This window comes from Pelodiscus sinensis, chromosome 5, assembly GCF_049634645.1.
Source record: "Pelodiscus sinensis isolate JC-2024 chromosome 5, ASM4963464v1, whole genome shotgun sequence".
In the NCBI taxonomy this organism is placed as follows: domain Eukaryota; kingdom Metazoa; phylum Chordata; order Testudines; family Trionychidae; genus Pelodiscus; species Pelodiscus sinensis.
The window spans coordinates 118,754,970-118,781,282 of record NC_134715.1 but is presented as its reverse complement, the minus strand read 5'-3'; the positions used below and the strand labels follow the sequence as shown (position 1 = coordinate 118,781,282).

General features: G+C 44.7%; 1 protein-coding gene across 4 annotated transcripts in view; it reads left to right on the top strand.

The window, feature by feature from the left end:
• Positions 1-11,568: 11,568 nt before the first annotated feature.
• Positions 11,569-26,313, top strand: part of NSD2 (nuclear receptor binding SET domain protein 2) — a 190,766-nt gene continuing 176,021 nt past the window's right edge. For 2 of the 4 annotated variants that reach the window (XM_075930893.1, XM_075930890.1), the window contains exon 1: positions 11,569-11,709. The gene's annotated coding sequence lies outside the window, so the exon portion shown is untranslated. Of the gene's footprint in view, positions 11,710-16,407; positions 16,590-26,313 lie in introns of all 4 variants that reach the window. The other 2 variants (XM_075930892.1, XM_075930891.1) reach the window with 2 other exon arrangements.

Below are 26,313 nucleotides of genomic sequence, written 5' to 3'. Positions count from 1 at the left end.
ATTCAGCACTGAAAAAGAAAGGATGAACAGATTTGCAAAAAGAAGAGACATTCAACATCATTAAGGATTGTAGAAACCAGCAATAGAATTGTCTTACTGATTTAACCCTTAATGTTGTATTCTCTGGTACCGGTCTATAGGCAGTCCCCGGGTTATATGGATCTGACTTACATCGGATCCCTACTTACAAATAGGTGAGGCAACCCCGCACTAGCTGCTTCCCCCCAGCAGACCAGGGAGATGCAGAGCAGCTTTTCTCAGCAGACACCTCAGCTTGAGAATAAAGGACTGAGGGAAGTGAGGTGCGGGAGAATAAAACTGAGCTCTGGAGAAATGTTTGGCTAGAGTTTCCCCTACAATATGTACCAGTTCCGACTTACATACAAATTCAACTTAAGAACAAACCTACAGTCCCTATCTTGTACGTAACCCAGGGACTGCCTGTATAGTGGAAATAGTGGAAGTCTCTTTTCTGCTGATGGAAAAAAAATTGCTTTTTTCTAATTACTTGAACACAAAATTCACCCTGGCTTATTTATTTATAGACAAATATTATGTTGAAATCAATTAAGAGTGAGGGCATAGGGGTATCAATAATTTAAAATAAAATACATTAGTAGGATATCACTCTCAAAACTATTTTTATAAATCCAGAGTTAAGGTTAAACTTAAAATCCACACAAGCTAAAGTACAGAAATGCACTGTAAGGGACTTAAACAACCTTAATTTTGTCCTATATCATGTAATAACAATACAATGTTGACTGTTAATGCAAACACTAATATGCACTACAAAAAACTTGATAAACAACAACCTCTGTGCATCTTACTTCATATTTGTCATCTGAAGAAGTGGGCTGTGCCTACAAAAGCTCATAGTACTATCTTTGTTAGTCTCTAAGGTGCTACAGGACCATTTGTTGTTTTAAGTATTTTCGTTACAGACTAACAGCTACCCCTCTGGCAGAGTATGCACTGTAATTTATTGTTGGAGAATATTATTCTTCAAACTAAAGAAGAAACTTTCAGTTAATAATAGCAAAAAAACCCAATTATTCCTATCCATGAGATAAAGGTGAATTTTAAACTATATGAACTGTTTGAAGTATTTGTGTTATCACACTGCTGAGATCACTCAAACTATAAAAAGGTTTGATAATCAAAATATTTTAAGAAATTTAGAATTGAGTGAAGTGAGGTCTTACACTAGGGCATTTCTCTGTCACATGCTGACTTAACACTGTACTAAATTATCCCAAAGTGTACCATGGCTTCACCCACTGCCCCTGTACCCTTTGTAAGGGACGGTGCAGTATGTATACAATTCCTTCTGTGGTCTCACTGTGGCACTGAATCTCTGTAACAAAGGAATACCTAGCATGATTTTTTTTTATGTAGTATATCCGTAAAACTGAAAGGACCAAACAAACAGCAGATACTCCCTACAACAAGAGTAATTAGCAAATGAATGCTATTGCCTACTCAAGTCAGAGACCATTAAGCTCCTGTGATCTGTTCTTCCACCAGAACAAACCAACTTTTTTTTTTTAAAAAGGTTGGTTAATTCAAAACCATAAGAAATGCAAATGAAAAACAATGAAGACACTGAGAGTTGCTCTGATCTGGAACTACAGGAACTTGCAACTAATGAAAACAGACCAGGAGCATTTTGCTTCAAGTATTTTAACTCCACCATTGAAAAACATACATACTATGCATCAAATGTGATGGACATACCAAGAAACTCCTTTTGCATTGCTCTGTGTAGTGATAACTCACTTTGCACAGGTTTCAAAATTTCTTTGAACTTATTTTGCACAAGTGTAAATGACTATGCAAGGCAAATGGCAGTAGAGACTCAGGTAGAATATGCTTTGTGCAGAGAAATAGAAGGATGTGTTTGTATGGCATAAGCTAGAGCAGTGTTTCCCAATTTTATTTGGCCGAGGAACCCTTTTCAGCTTTTCAGAATTTCAAGGAACCCCTAGGTTTGTCAAGCAAAAAAAAAAAAAAAGGGGGGGGGGAGGGGGCGGGAGGAGAAAGGGACCCACCAATTCATGAAAATCACATTCTTTCCCCGAGACCTCCCCCGATGAGGCCTCATCCGCTCTGTTCCCCCTCCTCTCCATCACTTGCTATCCCCAGCCCTTATACCTGTCACACCCTAGTGAGAGTGAGGTGTGGGGTGGGAATGAGGGATTTGGGTGTGGAAAGGGGTGAGAAGTACAAGCTCTGGGAGGGAATTTGGATGCAGGAGAAGGGGCTGTTGGCCCGGGGAGGGGGCTCTAGGCTGGGGAGTGTTGAGCTCAGGTGGAAGGTTGGGGTGCTGAGCAAGCCAGGGCTTGTGATGTGAGGGTGCAGGAGTTTGGGCTGGATATGTGAGGGACTCAGGGCAAGGAGGCTGTGAGTATGATGGGCTCAGGACACAGATTTGTGATGTGCGGATGGCGCAGGAGTGTTGTGGCAGAAAACTGAATTGTGGCAGAAAACTGAATATGTGGGATGCAGGAGTTTGGGGATGTAAGAGGCTCAGGACAGGGGGTTCCAGTGTATGATAGGCTCAGATTTGGGGTCAGGTGGTGCAGGAGTGTTATGATGCTGCAGTGAAATGGGGGTTTGGTCCCACTTGGGGGCTTGTTGGCCAGGCTTCATTTTTAAAATAAAATATTATGTCAAACTCAAAAGGTTTTAGCATTGTCTTTATTTATGAGAAGAGTGAGGAACCTGTTTTGAGTCAAAGGTCACTGACCCACAGAAAAGTCAGTTGGGGCCACACAAGTGAGATGCAAAAAACAAACAAAAAAACTCCTCCAAAAACGCCCAAGCCTCACTAATGTGGTCCCAAATGCACTGGTGGGGGCTGGGGAGAGGGTGCTGCTGGGTGGAAGGATGCTGGCTCAGGTGGCAGGGTGCTGGGGCAAGGTGCTGGAGCAGGCAGGTGGCAGGGTGCTGTGGTCAGGGACATGGTCCCTGCTGGGCACTAGGGTGACTGGCAGGGTGCTGGGACAAGGAACAGGGTGCTAGAGTGGATGGCAGAGTGTTGGGGCCAGAGCCAGGCTGGTGCTGAGTCCTGGGGTGTGAGGCAAGGTGCTGGGGCCAGGGCGGAGCTAGAGTGGGTGGCAGGGCTGCCAAGGAGTGGGATGGGGTGCAGGATCTGGGAAGGAGGTGGGGGGCGGAAGGGGTCAAGGTCTGGGTGGTAGGTAGGGAGCAGAAGCAGGCTAGATGTAGGGTGTCTGACCAGGGGGAAGGAGCAGGAGCAGATTGGGGGTAGGGTGCAAGAAGTGGACTTGGGTAGGAGTTGGACCTCCTTGATCTGGCACCCTCTAGATCTGACTGGTCCCAGATGAGGAATTTTTGGACCAGGGGAGGTCATTTCAGGGCTCCTGGTTTCCCCGTCTTCCCCACTAGGCTTCTTTGCACCTCTATCCCCTGCAACCCAACTGAGCTGCTCACGCCTGCTGGTTCCCTGCACCTCCCGCAAAACCATCTCCCACAATCCAAGGGAGTGCAGCACCAGTTCCCAGCAGCCCCTCACAGCCCAGCTGAGCTGCCCTTCTGTTCCGTATGCCCTCCCTCATCCACCTCAGCCCAGCTGAGACCTGCACTGCATCCCTGCATGCCTCCCCCACAGGACTGCTGAGCCAAGAGCCGATTCCCTGCCCCTTCCTCCCCTTGAGTCTAGCCCCGGTTCCCGGCACCTCCCTCCTCCTGCAGCCAAACTGAGCTCTGAGCTCCACACACACACTGCAGCTCAGCCCAGCTCCCCAGACCTCCCCACTCTGCAACCCAGCTGAGCTCAATTTCCCTGCACCTTCCCCCAAACCATGCAGACATGCTGAGCCAGTGCTGATTCCCTGCCCCTGCCTTCCTTCCTCCCCTTGGCTGTGTCTGTACTGGCACGATCTTGCACCAAAGTGGCCGCTCTTGCACAAAAATTCACTGCCTGTCTACACTGGCCATGTGTTCTTGCACAAGTACACTGACATTCTCATGTATGAAATCAGGGCTTCTTGCGCAAGAACTACGATGCTCCCACTCAGGAATAAACCCTTTTGCGCAACTATTCTTGCATAAGAGGCCAGTGTAGACAGGCGACATGAATTTCTTGAGCAAGAAAGCCCTATTGCTAAAATAGCCATTGGCACTTTCTCGGGCAAGAGAGAGTCCACACTGCCATAAATGCTCTTGTGCAAAAGCACAGTTCACACATGGCAGCGTGGATGTGTTCTTGCACAAGAACTCTTGCGCAAGATGTTCTTGTGCGAGAAACAACCAGTGTAGATATAGCCTAAGAGTTTCCTCCCATGAGCAAAATGAATTTTGTGTTGTGCACCGGTACTGAGATAATGTGGCTTGTTTGGATGTGCCACCCAAGTTATTAATAAATACTTTTAAACCTCTACCTTTTCCCTCTACTGCCATGTCTCCTCCCCTTGCTCCATCAGCTCCCCTGGTGCCTACTGCCCCTCCTCCTTCCTCTGCTGTCCTGACTCCTACTCTTCTCACTGTCCTCAGCCCTCCTGCAACCTGCCTCCCTCCACCAGCCCTTCTCTCCTCCTTGTGCCCACTCCTCCAGTAGCCCCACTCTGATCATGTGAGCTACCCCTCCTCATCCCCTCTTCTAACACCTCCCGCTACAAACCTGCCCTGTGTCTCTCCTCTGATGGTGATCCCTCCCCTGCAGGTGTCTGACCTTCTGCTTCACCCCCAGAATCTCCTGGCACCTGCATCTTCTCTTACCCCTGCACCCTCCTGGTGCCTCCCCCTTCCCTCACTTCCCCTGTCCACTTTGCCCCCTTTTTCCTCGATGCCAACCCCTCACCACCCTCTGCCCCCATTTCCCTCATGCCCCTGTCCCTCTCACATGACTTGCTCCATCCTGGCCTTCCTCATGCCCACCCCTTCCTTCAAGCCTTCTCCCAGCACTCCCCCTCCTCCCTCTAGCCCCCAGTACCCTTACCCTCTCCCCTCCCAGCATCACCCTGTACCCCTCCCACTGACACCTCCCCTCCTGCCTTTTTCCTCATTGTCTGCACTTGGTCCCCTGCCATTTGTCTCTCCTCCACCCCTGTCCCTTTGGTGCCTTCCCCTTCCCCTCTGCACAAGCACCTTCCTCTCCCAGCCCTTCCCCTTTCCCTCTGCACAAGCCCCTTCCCTCCCTCTCCCTCACCTTCTGCCTTCCACTTTGCGAGGCCGGAGTCTGTGCTCTGTCCCCGGACTCCGAACCCGCAACTCACCCATGCGGCGCAACACAGCACCCAGCAGGTTTAAAATCCCGGGCCGTGACGTTAAGTCACGTCCGGGCATCTACCCACCCACTGGTTTGAGCATGCTGCGCAGGGCAGCAGCAGCCAGCAAGGGGGAGCTCAGAGAAGGCTGCGCACGGCAGGGATGGGACCGGGACGGGGGAGAGATGCTCTGGGGCCAGGGTGGGAGGATGCACGGGGGGGGGGGGGGGGGCAGGATCCGCTCCAGCTCCAAATATTGCTGGAGCATGGGCACCACGAGCCCACACAACTCACCGCCCATTCCTCTGCTGGCTAGCTGCCTCTCTCTCTCTTTTTCAGAGGGGGCGGGGGAGTGCCGGCTCCTCGCGGAACCCCTAGTTTTGCTCTGCGGAACCCTAGGGTTCCCCGGAGCACCAATTGGGAAACACTGAGCTAGAGAAAAGAGACTTCTCTTTTTAACATACACTTTGTTGCATTCATTTACTAGTCAAATGGATTATAGGCCTTGTCTACATTAGAGAAATTTGCACCAGTGTTAATTACGCCTATGTAGAGACATTACACAGCTGTGAAGTTCAGCTTCCATTGGTGCAGTTTATTCAAATAGCTAGACTACAGCCAAACTATAGTTAACTCTTGTACATATTTCTCTAATGTAGACAAAGCCTATAATTTAAATAAGTGCACCCAACATTTTTATGTTTTAAGAAGGATCATTCTGTCTTCATAAGCTTATCTCATGAAAATAAAGTCTTAAATTACTGACACACGAGAATCACATTAATTATAAGGATCTTGTACATTTTAATATGTGCAGAATAAAAATGGGATTCCCTATAAAATTGCTATCATAGACCTAGATTGATATCAGTGTAACAAAGCACATGATTTTGCCCCCAAAACTAGGTAGACAATTTATTTGTGTAAGTCCAGTTATTGCTAAGTAACCATCACTGTTGTCTTGTGGGAATCACTGTCCTTCATCTCTCAAAGTAATATCTTTTAGGGGTTAATATTTCCATGTAACATGGTACAAATCTGAAGAAAAGAGATGAGGAAATTCTGAGGATACATACACAGATTGGAAGCATGGCAGTGACTCCACTGTTGGAAGTCTGAATGTAACCCTATTTTAAATCCTATTTTCTACCCAGCTGTAATAATTTTAATTGAAAGAAGTGATTTCTGACAATATGTGCTATTAAAATATGCTAGAACGTGAAAATTACAAAAAACCCACCTTTCTGGTGGTACTTAATACAAATTTAGCTATACAAAGTTTACAGAAGTGTCATGTTTCTTTGGCCACCTTTCTCTCAGGACAGGAAATGTTTTAAGAACCTTAAATTTCATACTTGTATACAGGGCTCTATACACTCTAGCATAGGGCAGTTTTAAAAGAAAAGTAATTTAAAGTAAGTTATTAATGAATCTTCATCATTATGAATAGAACTCCTCCAGACAATTTGAAATTAAATATTTAATTGTTGCATGATTAAAACTTTACTCACCTGATGCCTGATGATTAAAGTTGCCATCCTAAATAATTAGCACTTAAAGTTAAGTGTTAAATACTTACCCGCTAAATGCATTTCAAGAAAAAAAATGTTCCATTAAATGCATTTGTAAAAACTCCCACAAACATTAATAACTATGGAGATACAAAGTTGAGTTATATAAACCAGTGGTTCTCAACCTTTTTTGGACCAGGATCCACAGGTAAATAATGCTGGCTAGGCTTTACCCAATGAATAGCTTAAGTAGAAAATGTGCAAGTACTTTGGCCCCAATATACTAATTACCCATTATACAGCACTATCACCCCCTCCTATCTACTGTCTTGTAAACTGAGCCTTAGCTCTGTAATGAACTCTGCAATTGTTGTAACATTCCCCCCTCCCCGCCCCATTTACGCTTTCATCCATCCTTTTAGTGCTCCAGGCAGCCTTCTGAGGAGCAGGGTACCAGCCTGCAGTCCTGGAACCTCCTCCTCTGCATCCAGCTGTGTGGCACTGTGCCCAGCTACTCCCAGAGCTACTCAACTCTGCCAAGTTTTCAGAAAAGGTCAAATGTGGAGTTCACAGCCCCAGCTCAGAAGTAAGACTTGCCCATCCCCCAAATGAGCCCCATGATTCTGCTTGCAGGTCTGCATGCACACAGGCAGTCCCCGTCCCATTATGAGCACTCAGCATGGCAGATGATGTAAAAATGCAGTTAAAAATGTAATCATATAACTGCTAAAAATCATAGTTACATTTTGGGTTACATAGTGGGTTCTGCAGTATAAAATTTAAATAAGCTTTATTCTGCAGAGAAGCCTCCTCAGGAGTTCCCCTCCTGGGGAGCCTTCGTGGAGGGCTCTGCAGCCAGCTCCACCTCAAAGGAGCCAGAGTGTAACCTGTAGCGGAGGGGGAGGGGGACATGGATCCAACATAGACTGGGGCAGGCAGGTAGCTGCTCCAGCCCCTACTGGTTAACCTTTTACATTCCCAGTTTGCATAGACTCATGTGTGGCATCATCACTTGTATAGAGCAGGTTCACTGGGTTGTAAAGGCACTCTGCTGGACTCTCCTTTTCACTGCAACTCTGAGACTCCAGCACCCCAGGACTCTGCTTTGCAAGGCAGGAATAATCCCTTTTCATACCCTTACCAGATGCCCCATGTCAGGAAGGGGATGCTGCAACCCAAGGCCAAGTGATGAACCCACAGAAAGGCCAGATTAAGTGCTTGAGATGAAGCCAGTGAGAGCTATGGGGTGGCACTTGTGGGTACAGGCAGCACATGCAGGTGCGCTGTTCCACTCCCCCTAGAGGTGTGCAGAGACATGCTAGTAGCCAGACACTTCCTGAAGTGGCATGGGGCCACTGAATGCAGGCAGCCTACTTGAACTCTCTTTAACTGCTAGCTGTGGTAAATACCTCCCACGCAGAGCCTGCACTTTGCACCCTGTCCTTCACTCCAACCCTTTGCCTCAGTCTGGAGTCCTCTCCTGCATCCAAACTCCCTCCCAGAAACTAATAACAGTTGTTCTAAGGTAAGGAGTAGGCTATTTTGAATTAACTATATTCTACATATTTTAAGACTGAAATATAATTACAGAATGGCTGTTAATTAAAAGACAGGTTAGTATAGCCTTAACCTCCGTGCCATAATTGTGAAAATTTTGTTTTAAATTAGGAAAAAGACTTGTATACAGGGGCCCAACTAAATCTAATAGTCCCAGGCCCACTGGAGACTTAATCCAGCATGCTGAAAGTTACCCAGCAGCACCTGAGGCTGGGGCAGAGACCATGGCATCTCCCTCTTACCAGCACTTGTCTTCCTAACCTGCAGATCTCCATCTCCTGGTCTCTTACCTGCCTCCCTCCTTGAGCCATCACTTGTCCTCTGAACTGCACAGTGATCTGCTTGCAGAAATAGGCAGGTGGGCCAATAGTCCCTGCTGCCTCCACTTCTGAGGCAGTCAGCTGTGGAGGAAAGGGTTGGGAGGTGTGACCCCCACTTCCCAGTGCATTCTTTCACATAATTCGTTGGGTGTTGCATTCATTTGGCTAATCAGTAGTACCTGCATGTTCAAATAAATGTATTGATATGCATAATGTTAACATATGGCAATACATAAGCAGTATTCATTAAAAATTGTATGCAAAATATGATCTATTTTTAAAGTTGTATACAATCTTGGAATACTTTTGTATCATGTCCCATAAGCTAATGCTGACATAAGTCACTTTAACGCTATCCTTAAAATCCAGTTCACAGATTATTTAAAAAGATACATTCTCCTTGACTAGCAATTGAACATTAAAGCCCCAATTGTGAAAAGATTTACAAAGGTGCTTAACATTAAGCCAGGGCTACTCAACACACGGCCTGTGGGCCACATGCAGCCCACAGCCTATTTGTTTGCGGCCTGCACTGCAGTTGGGTTTATGCAGCGCTTAACATGAAGCCCACGTGTGGGATCCTTTGAACATGGCCTCCACTGGGAACACGCTCCATAACGGCGAGTCAATAGAATGGTCTTCTGTTGATATGCACTTCAATAAATTCCTGGACTGTAATTACTCATTAAAAGTGCTGTCATATGGGTGGAAATCAGGTAAATATTGCATTTGATTAACATCAACAGAACTGACTTAAATGGGGTCTGCGTTTTGTGTAGTCTTGCCTTAATCTTTGTATTCATGCCCGTAAATGTGAAAGAAGTTATTTGCATCTATCTGCAAAAACACTTAAGTTGCGGCCATCAGCGTGTGCTGTGAGTATCATTGTGGCCCTTGGGACTTCCAAAGTTGAGAATCCTTACGTTAGATAATATAGTTTTCATGTACGGATCTCAGAAGAAACTGTGCCATGAATGCTGCGGTTCATTTACACTTTGCAGTTATTGTGAGTTAGGCTTTGCCTAGACTAGGATTTAAAAGGTGATGTTAGCACTTAGCTAACATTTTAAAAGTTTAAGACAAAGATAGAATCATAGAACTGGAAGAGACCTCAGAAGGTCATCAAGTCCAGCCCCCTGCTCTAGGCAGGACCAATTCCAACTAAATCAACCCAGCCAGGGCTTTGTCAAGCCGAGACTTAAACACCTCTAGGGATGGAGACTCCACTACTTCCCTAGGTAACCCATTCCAGTGCTTCACCACCCTCCTAGTGAAATAGTTTTTCCTAATATCCAACCTGGACCTCTCCCACCACAACTTGAGACCATTGCTCCTTGTTCTGCCATCTGTCACTACTGAGAACAGCCTCTCTCCATCCTCTTTGGAACCTCCCTTCAGGAAGTTGAAGGCTGCTATCAAATCCCCCCTCACTCTTCGCTTCTGCAGACTAAACAGACCCAAGTCCCTCAGCCTCTCCTCATAAGTCATATGCTCCAGCCCCCTAATCATTTTGGTTGCCCTCCGCTGGACCCTCTCCAATGCGTCCACATCCTTTTTGTAGATAACAAGCCTTGCCTATGGTGTTAAATTAATCAAAATAAAGCATAGGGAGAGACTAGCTAGGGCTAACACTGCACCTTTAACTCTTAATCTAGGAATGAAGAGCAGTCCTGTAGCACTTTAAGATACGTCTAGGCTACAGGTGGTTTTTTTTTTTTTCAGAAAAAAGTGGCCTTTTTTTGAAAAAAACTTCCCCTGCATCTAGACTACCATGGTCTTTTGAAAGTAAATTGAAAAAATGCGGTAGTTTTTTCAATCGCAGAAAACCTCATTTTACGAAGAATAACGCCTTTTTTCGAAAGTGCTCTTTCAAAAAAAGGTGCTATTGAACGCAAACTGTGCTTTTTCAAAAGAGAGCATCCAGACTGCCTGGGTGCTCTCTTTTGAAAAAGTGGCTCGCTTTTTCGAAAGCGCTGGCTGCAGTCTAGAATCTCTCTTTCGAAAGAGGCTTGTAGTTTAGACGTACCTCCAGAGACTAACAAAATTTCTATAGCTCTACAGAGTATCCTAAGCTTTTGTGGGAAAACCCACTTCTTCCAAGGGCCACTCTAGCTCATCTGAAAAAGTAGGCTTTGCCCAGGAAAGCTCATGATTCTCTCTCTATTTTTGTTAATCTGTAACTTTAAAAAGGAGTAGTCCTGTGCCACCTTAGAGACTCACGCCCAGAGAAGCGAAGGCTGGTTGGGTTCTGAGGATGGAGAGAGGTATTGTGTGTACCCGAATCCTCCACACTTGGAAAGCGAGGTCCAGAAGCCTCGGGTATAAAATGGGACGAATGGTTCACCAGGGGTCAGAGGCAGCAGAGCGTTTGCAGCTGTGGTGCCACAAAAGGCTCTGGAAGGAGGGAAATGTTCGGGAGGGAGCCCGAGCATCTGCCGCGGGAGGGTGAGCGCCGGGGAGCTAGAGCGCCATGTCGAAGGGTCAGACTCCGCACAGCCTGGCAGGGGCCAGCCCTGAGCCAGGCCGAGGGCGCAGGAAGGCGCTGGCTGAGGGGAACCGGGAGCTGTTCCGCTTTCAGCCGCCAGGGGAGGAACGCGCGCGGGCGGGCGGGGTTCCACTGGGGCAGCTCCCCAACCAGGAGAGCGGCAAGACACGGTCCCTTCCAGGGCCTGGGGGAGTCCCCACCTCCCGCGCGCAGGCAGCCCCCCCGCCCATTCTCCAGGTCACCACCGCTTGCGATCAGGATTCCCCCCTCCCCCCATCAGTTACCGCCTGTCGCAGAGACTGGGCGAGCAGAGCCTGGCTCCGCTCCCGGCCGCTGGGCTGCGTGTGCGGGCGGCTCCGTTCGGGGGGGGGGGATTTGAAACAGCCGCTCCAAGGGCCGCGCGGCGGCGTTGCCCAATCAGCGGCGAGGATTTTTCGCGCTGGTTCTGGCCGGAGGAGGGGGCGGGGCCACCGCGCAGGATTCCCGGAGCTGCCGCCGCCGCTGCTGCCGTTGCGTCTCGTTGGGTGCTGCCGCCGCCGTTCGCGGGCATCGAGCCACCGCCTCTCTCCTCGCCCGCCTCCTGTGCGAGAGGATGCGCCAGAGTACAGGTCAGCGGGCTGGGCCCGGCCGGCGTTCCCGGGGCGGGGGGAGGCCCCGGGCACGTTACCGCAGGCCCCGGCTGGAGGCGGGAGCGGCGGCGAGGTTACCTCGCTCCCTGGCAGGGATGCTGTGCCCCGGCCCCGTACCCTGCCGTTGGCGGGCGTGCGTGAGGGAGGAAAGTGGCTGGGGGCGGCGGCGCTAAGGCGAGGGGAGGTGGCCTCGAGTCTCTCCATCCCTCAGCGGCGTTATTCCCCCGGATCTCCCTCCGGAGAGTCCAGCTCTCCCCCGCTGAGCCGGCGCGCTCACCCTGCGAGGGGAGGCTCCCGTCGCCTTCCCGGTTCCGCCTCGCTCACCTCCCGGCCTCGGGGGGCTCTCGGGCCCTTCTGCATGTACCCCCCAGCCCCGGCTTACTCCCCTTCTTCTGCCCGCCCTTCCTCCCGCCGCAGGCTGCAGCAGGCTTGCTGGTGTTGGCTGGGCCTCCGGCTCCTGGTGTTGGAGGAGCGGAAAGGAGCGATGTCGAGGCAGGAGTCCCGACTGTGGCTGCTTCATCCTCTTTTTAGTATCCTCCGCCCCCTTCATCGCGGCTGTAGGAGGCGAGAGAAAATGGGAAGGGGTTGGGATAAGGCGCCTGTCGGAGTCACTCCCTTCCCAGGGTGAAAATCAATCAGTGCAGTGCGTTTGCATTTAATATATCCACACATGATAGAAAAATCTATTTGAAGAGGCTTTAAAATAACGTGTCTAAATGGTGGTTGTGGGTGTAAATTAACCCTCCCCATTGCACTGTGTGTGGTGCAATCATCTGAGGGCTGCTACTGCTGCCTTCCCTGTGGGTAGAACTGGGATTCCATGGCAGCAGGAGTGAGGGAGTAACTCTGGAAATGTATGGAGGGGGAAGCCATGTTTGATTTATTCCTCCACCAAAGACTGGTGTGATGATCCTTATACTTTCCCCTGCTGCAGTTCATTCTGGACCTATGTGAGCAGCAAAGGCAAGTCCTATTAGAGAAGAGGAAATAAAATGTTGCTGCCAAGACTTAATGCTAGTTGGCTCACTCTTTATTAAGTATCAGAGGATAGGTTTTTTGTAACTTGAAATGGTATTTGTGAGTTTAAAGAGGTAGGGGAACTTAAATTTCCAAGGCCATAGTTACAGCTCATCCCTTGTCTGCTATTGCTCTGGGAGAGGGGGAGGGAATTTACCACACTTTTTTAGTATATTTATACTTACTGATAGTTCTTTTAAAATATACCTACTAAAAGGAGGGGGCAAATATTCTCAAGAATAGGATCAGTAAATAAATATTGTACTCAAATAGATTTCTGGAAAAAAGCACCTCTTGCTAATAGACCAGTAAGACAAACATGCGGCAGGTATAAACCATTGCCTGTTTCTTGAATATTTTTCTATTGCCTTTTGCATTCAAATTGATTTATAATTATTCTTAAATGTAAGATTGATTGCTGCCCATATGGAAAAACCAGGGTCTCTTGTGAAAGGGAGATAGGTTTGAAATGACTCAAAGAAGACAGCCTCACAGTGTAAGTAAGTGTTTGTGTGGATTTTGCTCAGTCAGCTTGTTAGTAGTTCATGTATTGTTATGTTTAGCAAAGGTCCCTTAAATGTGGAGAATGCTATTAAATCTAATCAAATGAATTTGCTCTTCTCCAATAGCTAATACTGTTGTAGTGGAACCTTTATAAACTAATTGTTGAAATTAACACTTATTGCTGTAGTGCTTTGGAAAAAAACAAATGTACCTGAATAAACTGTCCAGTACCACTTAATGAAATTATTTGACCTGTTGGATGTATGGTGAATAAAACTGTTGAGTAATACGAATCAGTTCAAATATGTAATAAAATGTGATTTATGTTGGATTTATATGACAGTGTTGAGCTATAAGGAGCATTGATTGTTTTTTTTTAAGTTGATATTAATTGGTCTTTACCCACTCCTGTAGAAATCAGGAATTTCTTGTTAAGGATGTGTGAATAATCACTATTACTCTCTCAGAAATATGCAAATGTTGATAGGCTAATAAAACACATTTTTCTACTACCTTAATTAAATGGAAATGTCAAAAAGGAATAAGTAGCTTTACATTGTTTCACAACATTGGAATATAGGGGAAATACTAAGGCTGACAGTTCAAAATGATTTTTAGAGTTGAAACTAATCAAATTTAAAAATATAACTAAAGTAAATTGAAACTGCTCTCAAATAATGAAGAGTATAACAGGAATGATGTTACAGAAAACGAAAAAAAATGTAGTATATAATATCTTCATGAGCTTGTAAGCTTGCTCTAAAGTTTGGTATCATTTCAAAGATCAGAATACTATATTACTTTAACTGGTTTCTAAGAGATGGGACTTAATTATTTTAGGCTAGGAACTTAAAAGAAGCTGTGATGTATCTTGTTTAAAAAGGCTTACTGAATTCTAGAACTGCATTCAACAAAACAGTGTAGTAGTAGAGACATCTATTGCTATGTCTCCTTGGTGGTTGACAACATAGCAAGACTTTTCACTTTTGCTTTGAATGTATTGTGTGCCTTTCATGCCACTAATATTAATATGTATCTAAATCTAGGCCTCAGTCCTGCAATCTGATGTGGACCCTTGTTGTCAATAGGAGCCTATTTACTTCATTGGTACCCCATAGAGGCAAAAGGCTCCACCTGCCTCAGATTGGTGGGTTAGGCCTTAGTGTGTGCCTAAGATGTGTATGTTGTAAATATTATAGCAGCCCTGCTATCTACAGTCATTTTTCTTTCTGATACTTACATAAATTGTGCAACATCATTTTAAATTTAAAGTATAAATATTAAAGACTTGCAAACTTATGCAAATTGCAAGCATTTCCTTCATGGAACTCTGAAGCATCTGACCTATAGGAAAAAATCTCAAATCCCCAGAAGAGATGTACATTGCATTGTGGGATGCAACTCTTCTTAGCTGTTGCCAATGTGATATTCAAGAAGTCTTTTTAATGGAATGAATTTGGTATTCAGTAGAAAATATGACTATTTGCATGTTTGTCTACATTTTTGTACCACACTTATTACTGTATTAACCCGTGCTTATTTAAATCTTCTAATTTCATAACGTTTTTGTAAGGAATAACATGCAAAGACTAATGAGATGGCTGTGTGGCTTGGTGTGCGTTCACCTGTGTATGAGATCTAACTGTGTAGCTTTGGTGCCTTTTACCTTTAGACCAATGAAAAAATGGAAATATTGAGGCAAAATAAAGTGGATAAACATATCTACTTTTCTAATGTATCTTATTTTCTGGTCAGTAGAGTGGCTTTGAAGCCTGTGTGTGTCCTTATACAAGAGGGCTTGACATCTGTAGTTGGCGAAGAGAAGGTGAAATATGATACCCAAGGATGAGTCCTCAAAAGTAGAAGAGACTCAAATTAAAAATTACATATCTAGCAAATTGTGAATGAGTGGCTTTATTTTAAAGTACAAAACAAATAGTTGGGAGATCTTTGTGATTTATGTGTGGTTGAAAACATAAAAGTATATTGAAATGTAAGAGCTGTCCCTTCAATCCATGGAGACATTGTTAACTTCAAAATCCTGTCTCACTTTCTGGCCTTCAGGTAGAAGTAGCACCAAAGATAAGGTGTAATTATACAAATATCAATTGCTTTTTCTTTCAGATTGCGTTGTACTAGTAACTAGTAGAAAAGAATAAAAATTGGAAAATGTGATAGTAATTTTGGAAAAAAAGACAATGCAGTATATTTGAAGCTTTTTTTAAAATTTTGGCTGACTAGATTTCAAGTTGATAATGATCCTTTAAAACAGGAGTGGGGAAGCTTTTTTGGGTTGGGGGGCCGCTGACTCTCAAAAAAATCAATCAGGTGTTGCACACAAGTGAGAGAGAAGAAAACACCTCACTGATGTGGCCTCCAAATGAGGGGAAAGACACTCACCACATTCCCCTTGCCCACCAGAATCTAGGGGGCTCCAGCCTACTAGACTTTTGTGTGCTCCAGCCCTGCGGTGGGGGCAGCACAAGGAGCTGGAGTGTCAGTGTAGTCTCCTCAATGCTGGGGTGGGCTTGACCCTTGGGGGCTGGATTAAGACAAGCGGGGGGCTGCGTCTGGCCCCTGGGCCTGAGGTTCCCCACCCCTATTTTAAAATGAGCATATTGGGTTTACCCTATTAATTTAGAAAAACAAAACTTTTTTTTTTCCAAAAAATAATCTTTTGAGCACTGTAACCTGCATGAAATTTAAGATAGGATAGGTAGCATGCAGTTACAAACTGACTGCTGTGCTTTGTGTCGTGTATCTATTCTATAGCCTACCTTCTCTTTCAAAAAAGGACGAAGTACTGAGAGAGCCAAGAATTCTGGAGTTCAGATGTCTTGTACTTCTCAGTACCCTCTGTCTGTTGATGATAGATGAATGTGTACTACAATGTGTGTCAATGTACTCACAGTCAGCTATCCTATCTCTTACTTTGAAGGGAAAATATGATGGAATATCTATCCAGTAAAATAGTAAATATTTTAAATATGCTTTCTGTTTGTCATAAACAAATACTGGTTAACTGTATTGTACCAAAAACAAATCTTCTGTGGCTGTGTTTTTAATTACAGGCGACCCCCGCACTTATGACCTAATTGGTTCCTAGAAAACTGTTGTAAGTCAAGCCGTCGTAAGTTGAACTCTTATTTCCCATAGGTTCAATGTTATAAATGATGGTTCCATTCCTGGAAACCCTTTTCATACCCTAAAAATACCAAAATTGAGTACAGAAATGGAGGAAAACTGAACTAAGTAGTTCAAATAATGCACAAAAATAACTAAAAAGTGAAGACCGATGTGACGGAGACACGCATAGTTCAAGCAGCAGCTGCAGACTGGTGAGTCTGACTGACCTTGTGCGTTTCCCGTTTTAGGATGACACCTGGAGTCTGCACCGTACGCCATCGTAAATGCGAACTGCAGACGTAAATTGGGGTTTTTTAGGAGCTATCTTGCATGGAAAAAAATGGTTGTAAATGCAGGGGGTTGTAAATCAGGCAGTCATAAGTCGGGGGTCGCCTGCATTAGAAATAATGTTGTATGGGAGTTGGTTAGAAAAACCTGTGCCATAATGGGCTAGAACATTGAATATTGATATTTTAGAGCATCTGTCTAAACAGTTATTTGCAGAGTTTTGTGCTTTCTTTAACTAGCTAAAAAAATCTGGAAATGTAAAATGTTAGCTTATTCATATTATTAAGCTTTCTAATGTTGGACAGAATTCCTTAGCCTTGGGGCACAGTTGACATAAGCACTGGTATTTGACATAATTTGAAACTAAGCAATAAACTATAAAGGTGGTTTAAGGATTGTAAAGTTACAAGATTTCCTCAACAGGTGGTTATCCTGTTTCTTGCCCCCTACTCTGCCACTATCCTTAATTTAGGGTGATCTTTAGTGCCAAAAATCAATTTAACTTCCACTTCTGTAGCACAGACTGTAGCTATTTGGTGTAATGCCTCCCATAGGTAAAACTGGAGGGGTAGGATGAAAGTGAAAAAGTATATTCATAGTGAGGTGTAAAGCATCAGATATTACAGTGGGGTCATGTTAAAGATACCTAGTTAGAAAGCCAAATGGCTAGTTGTCTCCAGGACTGAATTTTTTAAACTGCATGCTCTCTTATGGTGCCTGCCTAAGAAAAGACTTCCATATTTTTCAGTTAATTGCCACTTTTAAAGTCTAATTATTTAAACTTCATCATAAAGAACTCTTAGGTTAAAAGGGCTTTATATAATGGTCTAAAATCTGTAATCTGTGTTGTCTATAGAATAGTGGGGGCAACTTGTGACCCATTGGGGTACACTATGTGGCCCACGTGACATTTGGTTTACCATTGCCTATGCACATGATTGCCAGATTGCACTGGTTTTTTTTTTCCCACGTTTTTTCCCTGCCTGCATTACTAGTGACACCTACATGCAGTGAGGTGCATGCTGATTGCACACAACATTGCCTGTGAGAGCCGTGCACTCCCTCTGTATCCAATCAGAGTGCTGCTGCAGTTCAGTTGGCACACCCTGAAATTTCTAAGTACACAAGCGCAGTTACCAAATTACCCTATTTTGGGAGACTGTTTTGATTAAGGCAATCTTGCGACACACTGTGATGGATGGATGGAGAACAATTAATGCAGCCTACTCACTAGCCTAAGTTGCTCATCGCTGGACTATAGAAGCCACCTTCATTTTCAGTCTGCTGCGTGAGATGTTTGAAATAGTCACAGATCTGATGCTTCTCAGAGAAACTAGACCTTCTTGTCAACATAAGTCTGCCATAAGAAAGCTTTGTTTCTCTCCAGTCAAAAATAAAAAACATACACAACAAATTACAAACTTACACTTGAAAACAATAAATGATGGTTATTTTTATTCAGCGTTCAGAGTATTGAGATCAAGATTCCATTTTTCTTTTGCAACAGTTGATAGATATCATAAGCAGAAAAATGAGCATTATTCTTTTGTCTTGCTCCTATGTTTTATAATGAACAAGCATTCAGGGAATAGAAGATGAGGCTAAGTGAGATGTTTTAAAAATATTTAAAATCAAAAGGAAATTATGAATAATTTTAAGAACCATGATAATCAAAGCAGTGCATACACATATTCTCCTGTCAATGTACAGACAGAGGATGTTAAGGACTACTCGGTTCCTTCCTCCCCCACCCCCCCGCCTCTATCAGAAGCAGCAAAGGGGGGAGGGAAGAGGGGGTACTTCAAAGCAGCAGCACTGCACAGCTGATCCTGGGATCAGCTGTGTGGCGCTGCCCCTTTGAAACGAGGCATCATTCAAAGGAGCAGTGCCATGCGGAGACCGGGGTCAGTTGGCACTCGCCAACTGGGCTCCGCATGGCATTTCTGCTGAACCCGGGATTAGCTGGGGAGTCCCCTGCTGACCCCTGCTCCAGGTGGCATTTCAAATTTGGCAGCGCAGCATAGAGGTCAACAGCGGACTCCCAGCTGACCCCGGGCTCAATGGGAGTGCTTCCGCTTTGGAATGCACAAGAGCCCCTGCTGGGGACTCTGTTTCAAAGCTGGCACGCTCACTTGCAGCTGGGAGTCAGCAGGACTTCCTGCTGTCCCCAGGCTGTATGCGGAGTTCTGCATTCCTCCTTTGAAATGTACAAGAGCCCCCGGTGGGGCTCTTAGGCATTTTCACATTCCTGCTTTGAACTGTACATCAAGTAGTCGATGGAAATTCCATCGACTACTTGACTAGTAAATTAACCGCTAGTTAACATCCTTAGTACAGACCCTGAATGACTTATTGTCAGGTTTGTAATAGTGAACCAGCATTCTTTAAATTGGTTTTTCTGGTGCGGATTAGTTTGAGGAGCAAAGGTTTGAGATGATAAAACTTGCCATCTTGATGCCATACTGTTTATTGAAGCAGAGTATCTAGTCACACTGACGTTCAGAAAAGGCTCCTATAGAAATAAATGCCCATGTTATAGTTTCATAGTGGAGCCAAGAAGAAGCACGTACATCCTCAAGAGGATAAAAGGCAGTAAAGATCTTGAGGAATGGTACAGAATAAGGATGTTAAGTAGCGTGTAATTCATTAATCAAATAGACAATGCAGTTTTGCATCAACTATTCGATTAGTTGATAGGGTGGCCACAGCATTTCAAAGTGGCAGTGCCGCATTGCTGATTCTGGGCTCTGTTTGGCACTGTCACTTTGAAGTACCCCCCCATCTCTGCTGCCTCTGATAGAGGCAGCAAGGATGGTGGGAGCGACTAGTCTGCTGTCCTGTTGACTATCCGATAAGCATTTGCGTATTGGTTAGTTGACTAGTCCTTAACATCCCTAGTACAGAATGCCTCTGACCAAGTGGGTTTTTGCTCTTTAAAGCTGATGTCCAAATACATCTGTTAGTCTATATCTGCAAAAATGAGTTCTGAGGCACCTTAAAGACTAACATGGCTACCTCTCCGAGGCTGATCATGTCACTGTAAGCTCAAAGGTGATAGCGTCACACACTTTGAATCAAATAATTTAGAAAAATTACTACTGGAATTTGAAGAATTTCATATGAGAAATATGTATTGCCAAAAGTTGTGTTTGGATAGCTTTTGTGAATGAATAAACAAATCTGTGTTTGCAATTCAACAGGCATGATATTGCTGAATGAAATCTGAACATGGTCAGTAGGGTGTTTTTGATTGATAAGGTCACACTGTAAAACCCATGTGTAAACCTCTAAATGCTTCATTATCAGAATTGTCAGCCATCACATTTATAATCTTAATGGGATAGGGTCTTGAAGCAAGTTCTGAAGAAAACCTTCTTAGCCTTCCAATGGAAATCAGTTTTACTTTCTAAACTAACCTTTTTGCTGATGTAACCCATACTGAAACAGACTGTTTGTAAATATCTTATTAACAAGAAAAACACACAAAGTGTAGATCCACTACTTAGTGCATTAAGTTTCTGGTTAATGTTAACAACAAAGGGGAAGAAACACAAGCCAGAATAGGGGAAAAAAGAGTTAAAGAATTTTGTGATGTCAGATGTGTTGAAGTCAACAGGGACAGGCAAAATTCACGCTCAGGTGAATTAGCACTAGTGGAAGCTATCTCAAGTATCTTATGGTTCTTTCTTCAGTCCTCTCTGTCCTCCATACATTCTCAAAGATAAAGATATGATACCCATTACTTATTTAGGAAGTTTTAACCAGTTTGCAAATTTTTGCTTGTAACATGGTGTGACTCTCTGTCCCGGTGCCTCCTGCTGGACCCTTGGGGAATTAGCTTAATTCAGCCCTTTGATTGGTGTCTTGCCTGCTTTACATTTTTGTCTGGTCTCTGTCTTGTATCAGGACCTGCGTCCCTCCTAGACCGCAGAGTCCTTTCCTCAGGGTATTACCCTGCCACAGTACCCCCACACTGTGGGGTCCAAAACCCTCTATACCCTTGTTGCCTTAGTGACCCTAGAGCCAGTCATCATCTAGCCACTGCCTCGGGCAATCTGCAGTCTGAAATGGCCACTTGTCATTGACAAGGGGTATGGACCTGCTTCCCTGGCTGCCTCTCTTGAGAGCAAGGCCTCAGCCTGGGAGTTTGCCTGGCCAGGGCTTCCCAGCCCTACGTGCCTTTCCCCAGCCTTGCTCTGTGTCAGGAAGACTCTGTAGTTTCCCTGGCAGCCAGGTCCTTCCTGCTCCACAACTGGAGCAAGAATATATCTCTCGTGTACTCCAGGAGCCCTCATTTAATACAACGCTCAGATGGGCCCTAATTGGCTGATACGGGATAGTAAAGCATTTGATACAGTCTTGCATGACCTTCTTATCAATAAACTAGGGAAATACAACCTAGATGGAGCTACTACAAAGTGGGCGCAAAACCATTCTCAGAGAGCAATTATTAATGGTTCAGAGTCCTGCTGGAAGGGCATACAAGAGGGGTTCCGCAGGGGGTCAGTTTTGGGACTGGTTCTGTTCAATATTTTCATCATTAACTTAGATATTGGCATAGAGAGTATGCTTACTAAGTTGGCAGATGATACCAAGCTGGGAGGGTTTGCAAGTGCTTTGGAGGATAGGGTCATAATTCAAAATAATCTGGACAAACGAGAAATGGTCTGAGGTAAATAGGATGAAGTTTAATAAGGACAAATGCAAAGTACTCCACTTAGGAAGAAACAGTATTTCACACTTAGGCTATGTCTACACTGGCGCAATCTTGAGCCAGATCTATGCAAATGAGGCTGTGTGGAATATCGCTGAGCCTCATTTGCATACCTAATGAGCCGCCATTTTTGCAGAAGAGGCTCTTGCGCAAGAAGGAGCTGTCTACACTGCCCCTTCTTGCACAAGAAAAATCCTCTTGCGCAATGCCGTTATTCCTGAAATTAATCAGCATAACAGCATTGCGCAAGAGGGTTTTTCTTACGCAAGAAGGGGCAGTGTAGACCTCTCCTTGCGCCAGAGCCTCTTCTGCAAAATGGTGGCTCATTAGGTATGCAAATGAGGCTCGGCGATATTCCACGCTTAGCCTCATTTGCATAGCTCTGGTGCAAGATCACGCCAGTGTAGACATAGCCTTACAGAATGGGAAGAGACTGTCTAGCAAGGAGTACTGCAGAAAGGGATCTAGGAGTCATAGCTAAATCTAGACCATAAGCTAAATCTTGAGTCAACAGTGTGACACTTGCAAGAAAAGCAAACATGATTCTGGGATGCATTAACAGGAGTGTTGTGAGCAAGACACAAAAAGTAATTCTTTTGCTCTGCAGTACAATGTACTGATTAGGCACAATTGGAGTATTGTTTCCAGTTCTGGACACCACAGTTCAAGAAAGATGTGCAGAAATTGGAGAAAGTCCAGAGAAGAACAACAAAAATTATTAAAGGTCTAGAAAACATGATCTATGAGGGAAGATTGAAAACTGGGTTTGTTTAGTTTAGAAAATTGAAGATCAAGAGGTGACATGATAGCAGTTTTCAAGTATCTAAAGGAGTGTTACAAGTAGGAGGGAGGAAAAATTGTTCTCCTTGGCCTCTGAGGATAGGACAAGCAATGGCTTAAATTGCTGCAAGGAATGTGGTCTCCTAACCTCAAAAAAGGTATACTGGTATTAGAAAAGGTTCAGAGAAGGGCAACTAAAATGATTAGGGGTTTGGAATGGGTCCTATATGAGGAGAGATTAAAGAGACTGGGTCTTCTCAATTTGGAAAAGAGAAGACTAAAGGGGAATATGATAGAGATATATAAAATCATGAGTGGTGTGGAGAAAGTGAATAAGGAAAAGTTATTTACTTGTTTCCATAATAGAAGAACTAGAGGCCACCAAATGAAACCAATGGGCAGCAGGTTTAAAACAAATAAAAGGAAGTTCTTCAAACAGTGCATGGTCAATCTGTGAAATGGCTTGCCTGAGGAGGTTGTGAAGGCTAGAACTACAACAGGGTTTAAAAGAGAACTAGATAAATTCATGGAGGTTAAGTCCATAAATGGCTGTTAGCCAGTATGGGTAAGGAGCGGTGTCCCTAGCCTCTGTTTGTCAGAGGGTGGAGATGGATGGCAGGAGAGAGATCGCTTGATCATTACCTATTCGATTTACTCCCTCTGGGACACCTGGCATTGGCCACTGTCGGCAGACAGGGTACTGGGCTGGATGAACCTTTGGTCTGACCCAGTATGGCCATTCTTATGTTAAGGAGGTTTAGGTTGGACATTAGAAAAAACTTCCTAACTGTCAGGGTGGTTAAACACTGGAATAAATTGTTTAGGGAGGTTGTGGAGTCTCCAACACTGGAGATACTTAAAAGCGGGTTGGACAGACATCTTTCAGGTGATGATCTAGATCAGTTTCTCTCAAACTTTTTTGATAAAGTACCCCCTTAAAAAAAAAAAAAAGTACCCCCAGTACCTACATTTTCTCTCTCAATTTTTTCTACTATAGTAACACTTTTGTTTAAACAACTTAATTGTAGCTGGGTGGGCGATGAAATTTTTGGGTTTAAAAAGTATAAAAAATACTAAAACGCTGTAAAACTTAAAACAAAAATTGCGTTTTCTCCAAATGTCAGTTGTTGACATACCCCCCCTCCCCCCCCCCCCAGACTTCTTGAGTACTCCTAAGGATACGTGTACCACTGGTTGAGAAACACTGATCTAGATGGTACTTGGTCCTGCCAAGAGGGCAGAGAACTGGAGTTGATGACCTCTTGAGGTCCCTTCCAGTTCTACTATTCTATTCCATAGCTGCAGGTGCCACAATCTCAATCCTCTCCCAAGGCTAAGTTTAACCCTCGCCAGGCCAGTTCAGGGCAGACGCCCTTCATATTGCCATATAAATTTAGGAACAAAGCAATCATTAAAGACGATTATTTAGACAGACTTTATATAGGAATACTAGAAGATATACCTGGCAGTGCAGGAGTCTGGATTGGGGAGTGAGGAGTAGGGATGTACAATCCCTTTTAATGGACTAACCCTTTAAACATATTGTTTAACTGATTCAAGAAGGGCTGGAGTGGCCCCTCTGCCCACTGCTGGGCTGGAATGCCTTACTTCCGCCACAGGCAAGGGCTGCACTGGCCAGAACTAATCAGAGCAACCTCTGTCCGCCACAGGTCTCCCATGGGGCTGAAACAGCCCCCTGCTCATGGCATGCAGGGAGCTGCTCCATCCCCACCAATTAACCGGTTATGCCTTCACATTCCTAGTGAAGAGGGGCTCAGGGCAGGGGGTTCGGTGAATGGATGTGTGCAGGAGTCAGGGTTGGAGGATTAGGAGGGAGGTCAGAGGGCATAGGAGTCAGGGCAGGGATGGGGACAGCTGATGAATACTCGCTGGGGCTGTAGGGGCTACCCTTCCTGGCCTCCAGGAGCTGCCCAGGGCAATGGGGACCCCTCCCCTTGACCGGTTGGGTCAGCTGCTCCACAGCTCTCTAGGGTACACATGCTTACTGTCTTCTCATGATCATTCTGGAGTGTAACTGTCCCTGATACCACAGCACTCCCTTTGTTTCTCATCAAATGAAATCACTTTCAATGCACATCCCATTTTCTTGGCACAACCAAACCCTTACCTTGCTTTAAGTTATGATAAGAGGAAGCGGCATACCACGTTTAGTGGTCGTAACTCATTCCCTTTAGGACAGGGGTCGGCAGCCTTTTCAAACCAGAGCGCCAAACTGTATCAGAATTCAGAACAAGTGGTCAAAAAAGAACTGCATAAGAATACCCATTTGAATGACTGCAAATATACAACTTAATATTATTGATAATTTACATAATGATTAATAATAGCATAAATGAAATATTGTACTTACAGAGTTTATTTAATGGGACTTCTGCTGATGCATCTTTTTGCACATTCCTTTGAAGTTTACTTCATAACTAGGGATGTTAAAGACTAGTCGACTATCCGATAAGCATTTGCTTATTGGATAGTCTGTCAATTTTTGAATTTAACTGGAATCCAAGATCTCTCTCAAACCCAAATACCCTTGCCCCACCTCCTTCCCATCACTCCTCTGAGGCCCTGCCCATGCTCACTCCATCCTCCCTCCCCCATCCTCACTCACTTTTATCAAGCTGGGGGCAGGAGTTTGGGGTGCAGGAGAGATTCAGGAGTGGGACTGGGGTTTCGAATACAGGCTTCAGCTGGGCACCACTTACCACAGGTGGCTTCTGAGTGGTGGTGCAGGGGGCGAAGGCAGGCTCGCCTCTGTCCTAACCCTGCACCACTCCCAAAAGCAGCCAGCAAACTCTCTCTATCCCTGCCCCTCTCTAGTCTGTGGAGGTGGGGTACAGGGTGGAGGGAGGGGCACCCTGAGATCAATACCCTCCTTTCTCTTCTTTCCATGCCCTGCACAGCAAGCAGGAGGCTCCTACAGATCAAGGGGTAGCTCCAAGGTAGAGGGCAGGAGCAGCACAGCAGTGCTGAGGGGCAGCTTGATAGCCTCCTGGCTAAACCTGTCAGGATCACCTGTCAGAGGCTCCAAGATCTACCAGTACATCCCGATCTACTGTTTGGTGACCTCTGACCTAGAAGATGATAGGTTTATTTAGCATAATTTTTTCCTTGACAAATCTATGCTGGCAGTTACTTTTCAGCTTAATTTTCTGTGCTGATAGGGTTACAGGCCTAGTAGATAGATGGAGGACTGGAAGGGGAGAAGCAGTAGATGTGATGTATGCTGATTTTGTTTAGGCTTTTGACATAGTCCCTCATGACCTTCCAGGATAGACTGATTTAAATACATGTAATTGGCTAACTGTGTAACCGCTGAAATTTTCAGATGATATACTTGGAGTGGCAGCCCATTTCTCGGGAGTTGATGTGTGCCCGGATCCAGTTTTTAAGCCATCTTTTTCTGTATCGGAGGCAGAAGTGCAGAGAGCGGCAGCCGGCTCCTCAGGAGCTGAACCAGGAGCCACTTGTAACCGTTTGAGTAACCAATACACTCATGCTTATTGGTTACCCGATTAAACGGCTATATTCTTACAGCTCTAATTTAAATAGTTGATTTAAATCACCCCCCAAAATATTTATTTAAATCAAGTTATAAAAGAGCTGAGACTGACTGTGCTTAATTTCGGAGCAAGCTCCATTATACTCACTGGCACTTCTGTTTTTTGAGAAAACAAGTATAGAATGGGGTTCCCTTGGTAAAGGTGAGGTATGCTGAAGTAAAATAGGGAATAGACTTATGGCATCACCATTATGGTCTGGGTCGTGATGTTCCAAAGTAAGGGGCCTGTATTATATAATTTAAAATAAGAAAATGACAGGAGTATCTGACAACTGTAGATTTCTCTTACTGCAGCTTTCTGTATTTAATACTTGGGGGAGAGATTCTATCTAGTTAACAGTTAAATAAGCCATAAGGACTAGCTAAGCGAAACATTTTTTTTCTAGCAACATCCAACATAGCAAACACCTTAGGAATTTACTTGCCAAATCAAACTTTTAGTATAAGGCATAGAGAGTCTTGAAAAATGATGCATTTAAAGTGTATTATTTAATTTATTAACCAGTTGATCCCATCAGCCATATCCACAGCTTCATCCACATCTTTTTTGTCCAATAAGCAGTTTTCCTTATGATTC